This window comes from Dama dama, chromosome 18, assembly GCF_033118175.1.
Source record: "Dama dama isolate Ldn47 chromosome 18, ASM3311817v1, whole genome shotgun sequence".
NCBI lineage: Eukaryota > Metazoa > Chordata > Mammalia > Artiodactyla > Cervidae > Dama > Dama dama.
The window spans coordinates 51,116,911-51,135,238 of record NC_083698.1 but is presented as its reverse complement, the minus strand read 5'-3'; the positions used below and the strand labels follow the sequence as shown (position 1 = coordinate 51,135,238).

Genomic DNA, 18,328 nt, shown 5'->3' with positions numbered 1-18,328 from the left:
ATTCATTTTACTGTTAAAGAACTTCAAATAATTCATGCTATTCTCTTTAGCCTCAGAACAATTTTCACCCAATTTCAATATAAATAGATTTGCACATTTCAGGAAAATGGATTTATGTGTTTCTTTCTTGGCAGGTAATTACAGGATAAGATTTCTATAAATGTTTCCTAATATTCCAAATTGTTGTTTTATTTTACATTTATATATAGTTGATGGCCCCTTTATGTAACTTTCTAAGAACCCTTTTATTGAGAGTGTCTTGATTCACAGTTTTAAGCCAACTTCTGGTCAGTTACACTGAGAGTGGTCTTATCAGTGAATAATTTATCATAGTGAAAGTGAAAGTGAAGTCGCTCGGTCCTGTCCGACTCTTTGCGACCCCATGGACTGTAGCCTACGAGGCTCCTCCATCCATAGTAATGGCTTGTATAGTAAAGAAGCATAATATCTAGGAAAACATTGCCAGGAATTTTTTATGGAAGCACAGTTTATGATTTTTCTAAATTGTAGATTGAATTACACAATAAATATGTGGTCCAAAAGGCTGTGCAAATATTCTCCAGCCACACTGCTTCCCATCAGTTCAGCGGTGTGCTGAGCCCTCTTCTACTTCAGGGATTGTCACAAATTGTTAGCCTGGCCTGGAACCCCATTAATCCTCTTTGCGAGGCCTTGTCCCCTTCAGATCTCTGTGGAAATACCACTCCTGGGTATCCAGACCAAAATAGTTTCCGTTATTGTTCTCTCTGATAATAGTAGTTTTCTTTTATAGCACTTACCATCATTTCAACTTGCATATCCTATTTCTTATTTGTCATTTAATGTTTTAGTCTCTTTTTTCACCTCTATTTAGTCCCAGCACTGTCTGATACATAGTGATGTTCAATAAATATCTGGGGGAAATGTGTACCACAAAGAAAACATAAGTTTATAGCTAGTGAGCACTTTAACCCACTGTTTTATCTTCAAGTGCTAAGATAACAATCTTAGTTTTAGGTGTTGGTTTTTTTTTTTTAACTAGTTCCAGTTATTATCTGTGTATTTTTGTCTACTGTTGGAAAACAGAGCACCATTCTTTTGATTAAAATAATACAAGGTCAGCGGTGATGAACAAACTTGACATCCTCATTTTTCCAGTTCTTGTAAATTACAGACACTAAATGACTGTATAAATTATAAAATGTGTGTGGGATAGCTGTGGAGCTTTGGAGGATAAACACAGTTGCTACAGGTTCTAGAAATCATCCGGATTAAGTAGGCAAAGACTTATCAGAGAGGTGTGGGAGAAAGCCGTTGTGTTTGTTGTTGTTGTTCAGTCATTAAGTCGTGTCTGACTTTTTGTGACCCCATGAACTGAAGCTTCCCTGCCAGGCTTCCCTGTCCTTCACTATCTCCTGGAGTTTGCCCAAACCCATGTCCATAGAGTCAATGATGCCATCCAACCATCTCATCCTCTGTCGCCCCCGTCTCCTTTTGCCCTCAATCTTTCCCAGCATCAGAGTCTTTTCCAGTGAGTTGGCTCTTTGAATCTGGTAGCCAGAGTATTGAGCATCAGCTTCAGCATCAGTCCTTGCAATAAGTATTCAGGGTTGATTTCTGTTAGGATTCACTGGTTTGATATTCTTGCTGTTTAAGGGACTCTCAAGAATCTTCTGCAGCACACAGTTCAAAAGCTTCAATTCTTTGGCACTCAGCCTTCTTTATGGTGCAACTCTCACATCCATACATGACTACTGCAAAAACTATAGCTTTGATTATACAGACATTTGTTGGCAAAGTTATGTCTCTGCTTTTCAATATGCTGTCTAGGTTTGTCATAGCTTTTCTTCCAAGGATCAAGTGTCTTTTAATTTTGTGGCTGCAGTCATTGCCCACAGTGATTTTGGAGCCCAAGAAAACAACATCTGTCACTGTTTGCCTTTTTTCCCTGTCTACTTGCCATGAAGTGATGAGACTGGATACCATGATCTTAGTTTTTTCAATGTTGAGTTTTAATCCAGCTTTTTCACTCTCCTCTTTCACCCTCGTCAAGAGGCTGTTTAGTTCCTCTTCCCTTTCTGCCATTAAAGTGGTATCATCTGCATATATGAGGTTGTTGATATATCTCCCGCCAGTCTTGATTCCAGTTTGTGAATCATCTAGCCTAGTATTTCACATAATGTACTCTGAATAGAGGTTAAATAAAGCAGGGTGACAATATACAGCCTTTCTTTTTCTTTTTTTAATATACAGCCTTGATGTACTCCTTTCCTAATTTTGAACCTGTCTGTTGTTTCATGTCTGGTTCTAACTGCTGCTTCTCGACCTGCATACAGGTTTCTCAGGATGCAGGTAAGGTAGTCTGGTATTCCCATTTCTTTAACAATTTTCCACGGTTTGTTATGATCCACACAGTCAAAGGCTTTAGCATAGTCAATGAGGCAAAAGTAGTTTTTTTTTTTTTTTTTTTGCTTTTTCTGTGATCCAACAGATTTGATCTCTGGTTCCTCTGCCTTTATAAATCCAGCTTGTACATCTGGAAGTTCTCAGTTCATGTACTGCTGAAGCCTAGCTTGAAGTATTTTGAGCATAATCTTGCTGGCATGTGAAATGAGTGCAATTGTGCAATAGTTTAAACATTCTTTGGCATTGCCTGTCTTTGGGATTTGAATGAAAACTGACCTCTTCCAGTCCTATGGCCTCTGCTGGGTTTTCCAAATTCACTGGCATATTGAGTGCAGCAATTTAACAGCATCATCTTTTAGGATTTGAGATAGCTCAGCTGGAACTCCATCACCTCCACTAGCTTTGTTCCTAGTGTTGCTTCCTGAGGCCCACTTGACTTCACATTCCTGGATGTCTTTCTCTAGGTGAGTGACTGCAGGAGCATGGTTACCCAGGTCATTAGACGTTTTTGTTTAGTTGTGTATATTCTTGCCACCTTTTCTCAATATCCTCTGCTTCCATTAGGTCCTTGCCATTTCTGTTCTTTATTGTGCCCATCTTTGCATGAAATATTCTCTTGGTATGTCCAGTTTTCTTGAAGAGATCTTTAGTCTTTCCCATTCATTGTTTTCTTCTATTTCTTTGCATTGTTCACTTAAGAAGTCTTTCTTATCTCTCCTTGCTATTTTCTGGAACTCTGCATTCAGTTGGGTGTTGCTTCAGTCCTGTCTGATCTTTGTGACCCCATGAACTGTAGCCTGCCAGGTTCTTCTGTCCATGGGATCCTGAAGGCAAGAATACTTGAGTGGATTGCCATGCCTTCCTTCAGAGGATCTTCCCAACCTGGGGACTGAGCACCCCTTTCTTATGTCTCCTGCATTGGCAGGCGGGTTCTTTACTACTAATGCCACCTTCTTTGCCTTTCTCCTTTGCCTTTCGCCTCTCTTCCCAGCTATTTGTAAGGCCTCCTCAGACTTATTTATGTTTCTAGGTATGGCAAATGTACTTAAGATTTTATTTAAATGATTGAAATTGAGAGGTATAAAATGAACATTATTGTTTTCTTATTCCATTCCTTCATTCATTCTTTTCTAAATGAACACTTTCTAAGTGCTGGAGCGGATATAAGGAAGTGTTGGGCACTTAATAAGTGCTCATTGAGTGACTATACAAGTGGATGAGTGACATGCTTCTTCCTACAGAGGAGCCTCCTGTCTGGTGAAGAGAGCAGACCTTTAACAAATTTTGCTCTGGAAGCAGACAGGAGGACAATTTGGGGTCAGCATGAGACATTGCTGACCAATGAAACTGGAAGATGTCTCCTGGAGGACTTCTGGGAATGGCATTTTTGTATTCGTAAAAGAGACAGCTGGAATGAGCTCCCTCTTTTTTTCAAGGACTGTCGTCATCTCTCAATGTGGTGTCTGGAGTTGTGTCAAGGAGTCTTGTAACTGTGTGGGGAAAAGTCAGACGGGAAAGGAGACGTGCCAAGGATGGCAGTGAAAATATAGAACCTGTGGAATCAGTAATACTAGAGCTGTCCTATCTTTGGGTTTCTTGTTAGGCTAGATAATACCTATCTGAAAGCTTTGTGAAGGCAAGGTCTTTGGAAGTTTTGTTCACTGTAAATCCCTTATGCCTAGCACAATGGCTGGCGCAAGAGTATGTACTCAACAAATATTTTTCAATAACGTATTTAATTTAGTATGCAGCCAAAGGTACCTTGATGAATTTTGTGTGTTTTAATGGCATAATTAGAGGAAGAAATGTTTGTATAAACGGTCTCAATCATACTCATCTTCAGATGTGGTTAATGAGCTTGTTCCTTTGTGTTTAAGTCATTTCCTGATGCTTATGTTTGGGTAACATTTTATTGTCACAGAAGTTAAAAATGTCTTTATATGTTGGTGAAGGCAAGAATCTAAAATTCACATTCTACCAATCAGGCTCCAAAAATTTAAAGCAACCTTGTAAGGAGGTAGGGGAAGAGATTTCATCTTAGGAGAAGACAAGATAATGAGAAAATAGTGTTATTTTCACTTATGCATTTTTATATTGAAATCTTTCCATTATGTTTAAGTTTATAATCCATTGTTCACATATGAGAATTTTAAATGTGTATTTGTGAATCTACCTACACAGGCTTGGAAAATTTTATTACACCATTTTTCTGAAATTGATGTTCATTTCAGGGATAAGCAGCTTTTTTTATTCTTTATGGAGGAAATACAGGATCTCCTATTGGGGCTGGACATGACAATTAGGACCATCCTAGTCTTAGAGTCAATTCTGAGAACTTTGCTTGGAGACCTTTTTTTCAGATTATGTCAGAGACGGCATTATCCATAATGAGAGCTGTTATTTGAAGTAAAGTATAAAGGTTTCCTTGTCTTGGGTCGTATCTTAAAGAAATTTATTGAAGAGTGAAGAGCCATCCTAATAACAAATACTCACCAATGAAGCTTAACTATTATGTGTTCTGTTAAAGCTCTGGGAAATTCATAATAACAAAATTTAAACTCTTCTTCTGATTTACCTTGTATAAACTACTGAAAATAAGTTGACTTTTTAAATGTGCAGTTAGCAATACATAGTTTTCTCTATCTGATTCTCTATCTCCTAACAAACTTAATTTGCATTGCCACTCCTGAAATCTCAAGGAGAAACCAATTTTACTTGTACATTAAGTTGGATTTACTTTTATTATAGGGAGGAGGAAAAACTTTAAGCTCTATAATTTGGTATACTGACTTTTCCTAGGCTGTTTTCAAAAAGGTCACTTGACTAGTATTTTTGATGTATTTTTCTATGCATAGTTTGATATCTGTAACTGAATCTTTAATTCCCTGTAACAGAGTGGGTTTCTTGAATTCTTCCTATAGCGTCACCATCCTCATATTATGCTTTTAAGCAATTCCCTAGACTCGTGAAGGTGAAGGAAGAAGTTTATAATGGTACTGAATACCAAACTGTTGCTTGATTTATTCAGGAAGGTTGTTATACACTGGGATCAAGTGACAGCTTAAAAGCTAGTATAATTTATCATCATCAGTTAATTTTCACTAGGTGTCCACTGGGTGCTGAACATTGTACAAGGTTTTTTGTCAGCTGGTATGCTCCTGATAAGGTTGATGGAACTCTGAGCAGACAGAATCTTGTCCTTAAGGCACTTGCTATGTAATCAAAGGCAAGTCAGCAAATGCCTAAGGTTGTCAAGCTCTGCATGCAAAACCTATGTAACTGAAAATACTAATTTTAGAAGGGCTCTCGTCAGCAAATGGAGGTCCTGCTCTCATTATTACCTACACAACCACCAGAAGAAAGGGGATGATGTTGGGTAGACCAAGAATAGGTATCTACGATGGTCCAGTCCCTGGCTGACCGGCACCCATTTCTCTGTGTGTCTACACAGATACATTTTGTTCCCTACATATCATTTCAAAATATTCCTACCTAATGAGATCCAGTTTTCTTTTGAACCAACTGTGTAATCTTCCTGTCCCCAATGAGAAACAAGTCACATTCCTATGATACATCTAGAGCTAGTGTCATATGGTTATTATTCCACAGACTTCTGGGTGATCTTTATTCCTCCTCTAAAATGATCAAGGAATCTGATCTCAATCAAATCTGCATGTAGTGCCTCATGTTCTTGGAAAGTATGGCCTAAAACATATCTGATTGTATAATGGTGAAGGAAGTATAGGATAGCTGCTCTGTAAACTCAAGTATAGCATTGGCCTAGGGAGTGTCCATATCACCCTGGTGCAGGATAGTCCACAAGATGCCCTGGCCAGGGACTATCACGTGCGTTCTAAGTTGCTTCAGTCGTGTCTGACTCTTTGCCACCCCATGGACTGTAGCCCATAGGCTTCTTTGTCCATGGAATTCTACAGGCAAGAATGCTGGAGTGGGTCACCATTTTCCTTCTCTAGGGGATCTTCCTGACCCAGGGATTGAACCCAGGTCTCTTAGGTCTCCTTCACTGGCAGGTGGGTTCTTTACCACTAGCACCATCTGGGAAGCCCAGGACTATCATAAGCATCTTTGTTGTTTCTTCCCTAACCTTGGCCTGGCTTCTGTGGCCAGTGGATGTGTTTACCTGAGGATTATCTGCTAAGAAATTTTCCCTTATTGAGCGTCCTTTATGGCCATCTCTGAGAAGGGCTTTGGGGAGGATTCCCTTGCAGGGGCCTTAGCAGTTCTTTTCTTGTTGGTAGCATCAGGGATTGCCTTAAGGTGGAACAGTCACAATTCTTTATTTGCTGGACTAGGGATTGTTTTTTTTTCCTGTAGCTATATAAGTTTTTTAAGATCTTTGTTAGTTGCTTATGAATGTACCCCTCCACCCCAGCCCCCACTTTTTTTTTTTCCTTTGGAGGTGGTGTGGCATGCTTTATTTTCTGGTAACTGGTATAGAAGTTATGTGTCAAATAGTTTGACTCTGGTCCCTTGACTTGCCACTTTTGTTTCAGGATTCAGGGATCCCTGTTTCCTTTAGTCTTGATTTAATGGCTTCCTGTCACTTGCTCTTCTGCGGGTGATGAAGCTTGACCCAGGTCATATGCTTCCTCAGGCTCCTTCCCCAGCTTGTATCCCTTGTCATGGGAGTCATGGGAGCTACTGAGTATGAGGGAGAGGCACTTGAGAGAGCCTGGAGGTTCAGGCCCCTGCCACTCCTGCACCTCCCTAGGATCCCCTCATTTCATTTTCCAGCACATCACATTTACCTGATCGGCACCCTGCATTCAGACTGGAACAAATAATATGGCTGCTGAAATTCAGATAAGAGATCTGAACTTCAGCAGTCTAACCGTTACTGGCTACCAGGACTGTTTCTTACGGTTCTATATTTGTGAGTTGCACAAAGGCAAGTGACAGCTGAAATCTAGCCCTTGCTCTACTCACCAAGGCTTGCACTCAGGCAAGGAAGGCTTTTTGAAATTTGTCTCTATTGAAGGGAGTCTCTGTTTCGATTTATAGGACAACTGATTTATTTGTGTGTTGCTGGGTTTGGCTGTATTGCTTGCAGGTGAAAAAGCTTTCTTTAATAAAACTGTCTGCTTTTTCTAGTCGACTTTCATGTTGGCCAGTTAGGTGGAGTTTGTTGTGTTCTTGCAGCAGCTACCAAAAGCCAGGAGAACTCCAAAATACCAATATATGGGTAGATTTCTGCAAGTCCCCGAAAGCTCCAGCGTTCCTTTGCATGTACTCTGTGTCCCAAGGACTTCAGACTGCTTATTTTAACTAGCCGTTTTGCTACTGTTTCATATTGACTACTGACATTCCAGCTAGGATGATTGTTCAGTTGCTTAGTGTGTCCAGCTCTTTGTGACATCATGGACTGCAGCACGCCTGGCTTCCCTGTCCTTCACCATCTCCCTGAGTTTGCTCAAACTCATTTCCACTGAGTCAGTGACGCTATCCAACCTCATCCTCTGTCTGTCCCTTCTCCTCCTGCCTTCAATCTTTCCCAGCATCAGGGTCTTTTCCAATGAGTCAGCTCTTCCCATCATGTAGCCAAAGTATTGGAGTTTCAGCTTCCAATATGGAATATTCCAATGAATATTCAGGACTGATTTCCTTTAGGATGGACTGGTTTGATCTTGCAGTCCAAGGGACTCTCAAGAGTCTTCTCTAGCACCACAGTTCAAAAGCATCAATTCTTCGGAGCTCAGCTTTCTTTATGGTCCAACTCTTACATCCATACACGAATCCTGGAAAAACCATATATTTGACTCTACAGATCTTTGTCAGCAAAGTAATGTCTCTGATTTTTAATATACTGTCTAGGTTTGTCGTAGTTTTTCTTCCAAGAAGCAAGTGTGTTTTAATTTCATGGCTGCAGTCACCATCTGCAATGATTTTGGAGCCCAAGAAAATAAAATCTGTCACTGTTTCCATTGTTTCCCCAATTATTTGCTATGAAGTGACGACATTGAATGCCATGATTTTCGTTTTTTTGAATGTTGAGTTTTAAACCAACTTTTTCACTCTCCTCTTTCAGCCTCATCAAGAGGCTGTTTAGTTCCTCTTCCCTTTCTGCCATTAAAGTGGTATCATCTGCATATATGAGGTTACTGATATTTCTCCTGCCAGTCTTATTCTAGCTTGTGCTTCATGCAGACCGGCATTTCACATGATGTAAGCTGAATAAGAAGTTAAATAAGCAGGGTGACAATATACAGCCTTGATGTACCCCTTTCCCAATTTTGAACCAGGCCATCGTTCCCTGTCTGCTTCCAACTGTTTCTTTTTGACCTGCATACAGGATTCTCAGGAGGTGGGTAAGGTGGTCTGGTATTCCATTCTCTTTAAGAATTTTCCAGTTTGTTGTTGTGATCCACACAGTCAAAGGCTTTAGAGTAGTCAATAAAGCAGAAGTAGATATTTCTATGGAATTCTCTTGCTTTTCTAATGATCCAACAGATGTTGGCAATTTGATCTCTGGATCCTCTGCCTTTATAAATCTAGCTTGTACATCTGAAAGTTCATGATTCACGTACTGTTGAAGCCTAGCTTGGAGTATTTTGAGCATGGTCTTGCTAGCATGTGAAATGAGCGCAATTGTGCGGTAGTTTGAAAACTGACCTCTTCCAGTCTTGTGGCCACTTCTGAATTTTCCAGATTTGCTGGCATATTGAGTGTAGCACTTTAACAGCATCATCTTTTAGGATTGGAAATAGCTCAGCTGGAATTCCATCACTTCTACCAGCTTTGTTCCTAGTGATGCTCCCTATGGCCCACTTGACTTCACACTTCAGGGTGTCTGGCTCTAAGTGATTGATCACACCATCATGTTTATCCAGGTCATTAAGATCTTTTTTGTATAGTTCTTCTATGTATTCTTGCCACCTCTTCTTAATATCGTCTGCTTCTGTTAGGTCCATACCATTTCTGTCCTTTATTGTGCCCATCTTTGCATGAAATGTTCCCTTGGTATCTCTAATTTTCTTGAATAGATCTCTCGTCTTTCCCATTCTATTGTTTTCCTCTATTTCTTTTCACTGACCCCTAAAGAAGGCTTTCTTATCTCTCCTGGCTGTTCTTTGGAGCTCTGCGTTCAGATGGGTCTGTGTGTCCAGAGGGCCTCACTCCACCCTGACTCCTCCAGGGTTGTTGAAGTTCAGTGGCAATAGCACAGGGCTCAGTCTCCGTAGAGGCAGATGGCAAGTGCCATTGTTGTTCAGCCGTTGGCGGTGCTCTTGGTAATTGCCAATCAGGAGTTGATGCTACTCCTGCTGCAGGTTTTTATATTAGATCAGAGTCCTCCATCTTAGGATTTCTGACTTGTATTGTGCCTTACCAGAGAGCCTTATCATATTTGTTGTTGTTCGATTGCTAAGTTGTGTCCTCATGGACTGTAGCACAGCAGGTTCCTCTGTCCTTGACTGTCTCCTTGCGTTTGCTCAGATTCATATCCATTGAGTCAGTGATGCTATCTAACCATTGTATCCTCTCCCTTATCACATGGAGGAGGGCTAAATGCACCCAGTAGCAGACTGGGTCTAGGACCTATGCCAGAAAGCACTTCTGCACCTATCTAGATATCTCAATGTGTATTGCATGCTAAGAGTATTGCTTGCTTCTTAATGGGATGTCTTCTTATATGCTTTGTGGTCCTTCAAAGCTGCAATTGTTGTATAAAGACTCTGGATGAATCTGAAAATTTCAGATATTTGGGATTTTCCGTATATGGTTTTTTAGGTGCCATCCACCCTAATTTTACTTTTGTATATGCTGCTTAATGTTTGTAAATCCTAACTTGGCTAAGTGTTTTTGATATGTTATTTGAAAAGATAATATTTGATATGTTCTATTCCTTTGTGAGAGAAAATCAGGTGATTTTAAAGTGATTACTTCTAAAAACAAATAATAGTTTTAAAAATCTTTCCCTGTAAGCCTCATGGTGAAATACTAGCAAGGCCAATAAAATGTTTGACTAATGGTATGACTTTTGAAGTGAGGTGTAAGTACCTGACACTTCCTAACTTGCTATTGTTTTGAGAATTTTGAGAAAAAAACTTCTATTTGTTGAAACATAGCATGATAACAGTAGGACTTTTCAAACTTCTGCTTGCCCACTTATTGATCTTAAAATAAAACATACAAAGGAAATGCCTTTGTATACCTAAACATATTCCATTTGTATGTATACAATTTATATTTAATATAAATTTATAATATATATATGTGTGTGTGTGTACCTACCTATCTATCTGTCTATCTATATCTAGGTGAATATGCCCACTATTGCCTATTAGAAAACTCAGAAGTCATTCTTCAAAAGAACATGAAGGCATCATATTCCTTTTAAAGTTATCATATTAAAAAATAATTCAGTATGTAAAATAGAGTTTTGGATTGTGCTGTCTTTTTTTTAATGTATTTTCAGGCATACAGAAAGCACTGTTTAGGCTATTTATTCTCTGTAAAATATTAACACATATTTACATAGATGTTTACAATTATAACTGGAGAAGGAAATGGCAACCCACTCCAGTATTCTTGCTTGGAGAATCCCTATGGACAAAGGAGCCTGGCAAGCTACAGTCCATGGGATTGCAAGAGCTAGACACAACTGAGTGATTAATACACACACAAATAGAGCTATAAATACTTATAAGCAGAGGTCACTTTATCAGTTAAATCAAATGATGGAAAATACCTATTGAGTGAGAGAACAAAGGAGACCACAGCAACCAGAGGCCCCATCTTCACTATGGGATTACATAGGTGGACAATATGTTCTTTTAATATACAAATGAAGCTTGCAGACAGCAATCCATAATGAAACCTGCTAACTTAAACTGAGAATAGTCTATCCTCAAATGTGTGGGTGGTGGGCTCCTCTTATCTAGGTAAGTTAAGTAAAAACTATGATATTCAAAGGCTGGCATAAAGTGAAGCCAAATTTGTCATCCGTTTGAGGATAAAAACATGATGCAACAAAAGCTCCACTTTGAGGGGATATAATAAAGATTTGTATTATTCCTTGGTGTACTCCCTGGGGACTTTCTGTAATACATGCAGATATTAGAAAGAAAATGTAGATCACTTTCTTAATGATCTTTATTTTTATTTCTGTATATTTATTTATCTCTGTATATTTATTTGAAATCTGCTTATTTACAAGAAAGTTTGGGGTTGACTTATAGTGGGGGAAAGCATCTGGTAACACAGAATAAAAAATAAAAGCCAACTAATAAATCAGAATCAAATGGGGTGGGGATTAAGTAGGGGAGAGTGAGGAGGGAGAGATCAGTGGGGTGGAACTGGGAAGACAAATCCTTCTAGGTCCATGAGATCTATCATTTCCTCTCATTGTGCCAATGAATGTCCTGCTGCCCAGGGGGATACAGTAATTTTCTCAAGCTCAGAGAACCAGGAAATACTTGCTCCAGAATTCAAACCTTAGTGGGTCTTGTTTGTAAAAGCGTACACACTTCCCACTATCTGTTGTTGCCAGTATCTTGTTGAAGAAAATACTTGTGTACAAATTGCTCCTGATATTAAGGTGACCGACTGCTCCCAGTTTGCCTGGGACTGTCCTAGTTATAAAACCATTAGTTCTGCCTTCCAGCACCTGCTTCAAGCTGAGCAAGCTGGGATGGTTGATCACCCTGCTGGATTTCCTTCCAGCCATGGTAAAGGTAGAATTTGACAGAGTTGTATCATGCTAGAGTGGTGGAGTAAGGCTGGGATACTTTTCCTACAGAATCACAACATGCATGATTATCCCTAAGTGATAACTGGCTCCTACCTTATAAAGTTGAGCACTTGCTTTCTAAGATCCACCAGAGTCTGTGGATTTGGCAGTGGTCTTTCCACTACTATTAGACTGGTTTGCTTCTTTTTTACTAGTGAAGTATGATGTCTTTGGATCTTTTGGGCTAGGGACAGTTTATGTGTATTATGTGTAGATGTACTTTACATAGTTGTTTATAGGCATTGGTAGAAGCTATGTTTTATCATGAGTCGCAGCATTAATCCCATGGCTAAATCCAAGTTTATTTCTTATGTAACAGTATGAGATGAGCATTCCAGAGAAGAGGCTCTCTTCTCTGCTGCCATGCAGATTCGTGCTGTTTGGTTTTTCCAACATCCCTTAAGGTATTTCCCTCAGCCGTGGTCGAAGCTGGGTTGCTGCCAAGTGCAAGGAAAAAGAAGCATAAGGAGGACACACCCAAGTCGTAAGGTCTAGGCCTAGAAGTGACAGAAATAAATTCTTCTCTTCAGCCCTTCAGAGCAAACATGGTCACGTGGCTGAAACAAACTGCAAGGAATGCTGGGAAATAGGTTAGCTCCATACCCGGGACAGATGGGGAGGATGGATCTGGCAAACAGCTAGCAATCACCCTCTTCCAGACTGTACTTAAAGATGTTCAAGTATTTCCTAAATGTTCTTGTGCAATGGAGAAAAGTGCTTGATTCTCCAGACTTCTAAAAGTTGTATTCTTTTGTTTGGGGAAGAAGTACCTCCAACTCCTGACATCTGATGATTTATTTTGCAATGATTAAAAAGGAATCATTGTTAAAATTGCTAATCTATGTGAGAGCATCAAAGAACAATCCCCTCTATCCTGTGAGATCCCAGTCATGTAACCACAGAATTTAATTGGGATTCTTAAATGGTCAAGGTTCTAAAAAAATTATAATTCCAAAATATATCTCAATATGTTAGTATACACATTAAATAAAATGAAGATGGCGAAGATGTGATGCAGAAGTTTAGAAGCTTGAGAGAGAAATAAATTTCAGAAGGCCCTTGGAGGGGAACTAAGGAAATAGGTAGAAAATGCCAGGAGCTTCCAAACTGTGTTAGAATGCTGGGTCTGTACACTGAGAAGGGACTGTATCACGCTGATTCAAGTTGTCTAATAGCACATTTATTTTAGTTGATTTTAGCCTAAATTTACATCATAACAATAAGTATCAGTAATATAGTTTAGTCATATCAGTGCATATTGAAATAAATAACTTTTGAACCTATTATTGTATGTAGATGTATATTTTATGTATATTTAATAAAATGCTATTTTGTTATAAGCATATATAAAGTCTACATGTGTATGTGTGCATGTGTGGTTGGGTGTCTATTTGTCTGTCTCATAGTGACCAAGGAGTAGCATAGTACTGGGTACCCAACAAAAGCTTTGTAACTATCCCTAGGAAGAGTAAATTCGGTTTATACCAAGTCAGTTTCCCCCTTCCACATTCTGTTCTCCATATTCTATTTTGATCATTTTGTTACTGACAATTTTAAATCCTAAGCGTTTAATTCAGGTTTTTTTTTTTTTTTTTTTTTTTGTATGAGTGCAACAGCCATTTAAAACTGACTAAATGGCATGAGAATTCTTTTGTAATTTTATTAAATCTGACTTGTGTAAAGAGACCAGCAACTGAAGATGATTTGCACATGCTAATAGATTAAATGTTATAGCAGAATGTTGCTTTATATTGCTCCTCCAGCAGCTGCAGTCTCAAGTATAGTTATTACTAGCTCCAGTATCACCCAGTTTTTTTTTTAAATTATCAAAAGAAGTTCATGCTATTGACTCATTACTCCCATACTTATTCTTATTGAAAATCACTACATCTAATTCTATCAGTTTCCTTCCTGATTGAAAACATTTGAACCTAGAAAGCATAGTGTTTCTTAAGACATTTGTAACTATTCATCATGGATATTAAAATTACAATCATGCTGCATTGTGTGAGAAATGATTTTTTGAAAAATCTTTACACATATGGTAAGCAGGTGACCAATGCTATCCAGGTTTGGAGATGCTGAATGTTCAAATAACTGGTATTTGAAATTTTGATGTGTATTGCATTCATTACTGAATATCAAGAATACATTTTTTTTTTTTTTTGCTCATATAGAGTAAGTTTAAAATGGGGTCTTTTGTGGAAGCACCCATCCTGTTTAAAATGATATAACAGATGCTGAATGTTCACATATCAAACAAAATGCCAGCTTTCTGTAGAAAAGAGGTGTCAAAAAGTTTCTTTGTACCTTTAACGCATGTGATTATGTAGTACAAAATGCAGAGTTTGTAAAATTTCTTGAATATACAGGCAAAAAAATGAATAATTCAAAACAACTCATAAGTTCTACATTCTATTGTCCCTTTATAACGCAGGCAGAAGATAGCAGTGCACTCCCAATAGAGCTGAATTTGCACAAGTTACACCTCTGAAAATGCCAGATGGTCTATGGTCTACTTTTGAGAGCTGTCACATATGTAAAGATTTGAAAAAAGAAAGACAGCTGAATGAGAGCAGTGGATCATTAAAGGGAGAGCGAGGGTCCCTAGGCATCACTTGTGTTTTAAGAAGCATTGTGTCGTTCCCATATTAGTGAGCTTTTTTTTTTTTTTTAAAGCCATACACAACTTTTACACAGTAAGGGGAAAATATCTATTTAAAGCTAAGTAGTTATGGTTTAATCAGTCAGTCAGACGTTTTTGTTCTTTATTCAAGAATGCAATCATGTTTCTGATTTGGTTTTAGTTGTACATTTACTGTAAGATTTAAGTCACATCTATGAAAAAGCATCAATGAAGTTGAATTTCTGTTAATATAACTCATATATCTAGGTTTTGTCCAATTTTGATTTGCTTCTGTTTGCTTGCATCTGACAAAATCACAATGTTAAGAAATTGGAGTGAAAAGAAAATACTTGGTTATTGACCATAATACAAACTATACTAAAAATACTTAGGTGGCAGTGAAACGAAAATGAATGTACTATCATTTACCTGCCAACAGAAATAGATATAATTTTGAAGATTGAAAGGTAGATAAATCATTAAGAATATGTTTGAATGTCACTCCGACCATACACAGTAATTTGCAAATAGTCAATTTTGATTCTAGGAATAGGTCAGATCTGTCGGTTTTAGAATTTGGTGGCAAGACCTGATTATCTTTTACCACCTTTATTTTTATTTATAGGGAATGCTTGTTACATAATAATTATAAATTGATCTTGGATTATGGAATATGACAGGGCATTTTTGATTGATAAGTCTCCACAGCATTGGTCAATAACATTTCAACTTAACCCAGCTCTCAATTGCTTGAATTATTCTTTTCAGAGAAGAAGTCGTCCAAAACATTCCATTTATTTGGTGAGATTACTGGAAAGAGCTCTGAAAAGAACACCAAATTAGGTTTAACTATCTTCTTTGGCATCCCGTTAAATACATATGCATAACTGGTTTTATGTTCAATAGCAGTCATTAGGATGTCATTCTAGTTGATACAAGAAGTTACAGGAGCAGCAAATTAATCTCTAGATCAAATGATTGCACACCCATAAGAAATAGATCTCCTTTTGCACAAGCCTTGATTGTCAATTTTAGCTTTGAGAAGGACATATATAGCTGCTAAGCAGAGAAATAACCATTTTCTTTGTTTTTTCTTTGCATCAGAAGTTAGGAAGAAAACAAAACATTTTGATAAATTTTACAGCCATTACTCTGTGCTATTCTCAAATATTAAATGTTTAGATAATTATTCTCCTTTGTCACTAAAAAACTGAGTAAGAGTTCATATATTAGTTTTATAAATTGGGTATTAACATTAATAAACTTGGTCTGAAAGGATGCTTTTGTTAAGTAAAAGAATAATGATAAACTTTTCTTACAATGTGTACATTCATGAGGCATAAAAGAGTCTGGGATGTTAAGATATTTTTCCTCAAGAGACATAGCATATGTGAATAAGAATGGAAGTAAACAATGTGTGCTAAAGACTTGTCTAATTTGTCAAAAATATTTATGAAGTCTTAGGTAGTCCCAAGATAACAGATAATTAGTCCATTTTAGCCATTATCAGTTCTATGTGTAACTGTTACAGTTTTGTGTGCTATACTTATTTCTAAGTCTAAGATCTCTTAGTATTCAGATTTAATTAACATTTCATAACTGTTCATAATCTTAAACAGAAAAGACTAATTAAAACAGCAGCTTCGGATTTTGAAATTCCAGGAAATGATAAAACAGTAAAATTTGACACCAAATGGTTTTTGCTGTTGCTGTTTTTTTTTTTTGGCTGAAATGCTATGATTGATAACTCTGCTTAGGAACTATACCAGCAAGATAAATGTTGATTTTAAGAATTCATTACTTAACCAATGTAAATAGATAACATTTGGGGGGAGATCAGGACTCTTGGCTTCAAAAACCAGAATCCATTTTAGCTAATTTAAATAGAAAATATTTGTTAGTAGCATATAGACTCTCCCAGGAGTTTTACAGCCAAGGATCATGCCCACCAAATGGGTGCTTTCCTAATGAAAAAAATTACTACTACTGCATGCTTTGCCCACTGATCTGCTAGGAAGTGGACACCAGACACTGCACCCACTGCCAAGATCAACAAATGCCTTCTTTACTGTCTGTGCTGAGAGGCTCCACCACCCGGGTGTGGCTGCCGTCTTGCATCTGTACTTCTGCATGTGAGTTGTGCTTCTGCTTGGTAGAATGTAAGTTACATACGTGCCCTCTAACTTGAGGAATGTAGGGATGAGTTAGAGGAAGTTATCAAAATCTATGAGGGTCTTTAGAAATGCTGGGCAGCACAGATGATCACTAGTCACTGTGCTTGTTTTGTGATTTGTTGTCCAAAGAATCAAATTAGTTTTCCCTTTTTAAGTGTCATGCCAATAAAATGTTATTTTATATTTTTCTTTTAAATTCTTCATTTATAGACATTGAAAACATCTGAAATTTCTTTGTATCAGAGATAGACACATTTGCATTTGCATACGCAAGTATTTTGGTGACTTGCTGTCCTGTCCCATTGGTTTATGTCTATGTCTGGACCAGTGCCATGCTGTCTCAGTTTGTGTGTACGTGTATTCAGTCGTATCTGACTCTTTGCCACCCCAAGGACTGTAGTCCACCAGGATCCTCTGTCCATGGGATTCGCTGGGCAAGAATACTGGAGTAGGTTGCCATTTCCTCATCCAGTGGATCTTCCTGACCCAGGGATTGAACTCACCATTCCTGCATTGGCAAGCATTCTGCTGAGCCACTGGGAAAGCCCACTCTCTTAGTTACTGTAGTTTCAAGATAAGACTGTTTATCTAAGTCAAATCCCACAATCCTCTTTTTCTTCCTTAAAATTTCCTTAGTGATTGTTGACTACTCTTACTTATAAAATTTTGGATCCATTTGTCAAGTTCCGCAAATAAGCCTTTTAGAATTTTTATGGGAATTGCATTACATAAATTGGGGATAATTACCATATTACCAGAATTAACATAATCTTTCATTTAAGAGGTTTTTTTTAATGTCTTTCAGTTATGATTGGTCAGTTTCGCCATAGAATCTCTTCCCCCTTTTCCTAGCTTAATCCCTACATACTTACAGGCTTTTTTGCATATTTGCTAGTTGCTTACTGTTGCCTTATAGAACTTCACTGAATTTAATATGGTTTATCATGTACACATCTTGCTAAATTCTTAGTTTTGCAGACTGTATAGTCTCTTAGATTTCCCCTGGAATATTCAATTATGTATCATCTCAAAAATGGTTCTTCCTTTCCAGGACTCAGGCATGTTTTTTCTTTTTGGTATTCATTGCTTTTGCCAGCATAGTGTCACGTAAGAGGGTAAAGGTGGGCATTCTTTCCTTGGTCCTGACCAAACAGGAGCATTTCTGCAGGACTGACTTTAAATTTTGATAAATGTGTTCTATCAGATTAAGGAAGTTCTCTTCTATTCCTAAGATGCCATAAATGGTTTATTTTACAATTTAAAAAAAAAATATGGAAAAGATTTTCTTCAAAATTTAAAGTGGAATTAAAAAGAAAACAATACAACACACTGTCTTATCCAGCTTTGATGCTTGAATTCATTGTTCCTTTCCTTTTATCTCAAAAGGCAGTTGAG

The 18,328-nt window shown here is 37.9% G+C and overlaps 1 protein-coding gene across 2 annotated transcripts in view; it reads left to right on the top strand.

The window, feature by feature from the left end:
* MDFIC (MyoD family inhibitor domain containing) overlaps positions 1-18,328 on the top strand; it is a 97,448-nt gene that overhangs the window by 40,638 nt on the left and 38,482 nt on the right. The gene's annotated exons all lie outside the window — the stretch shown is intronic.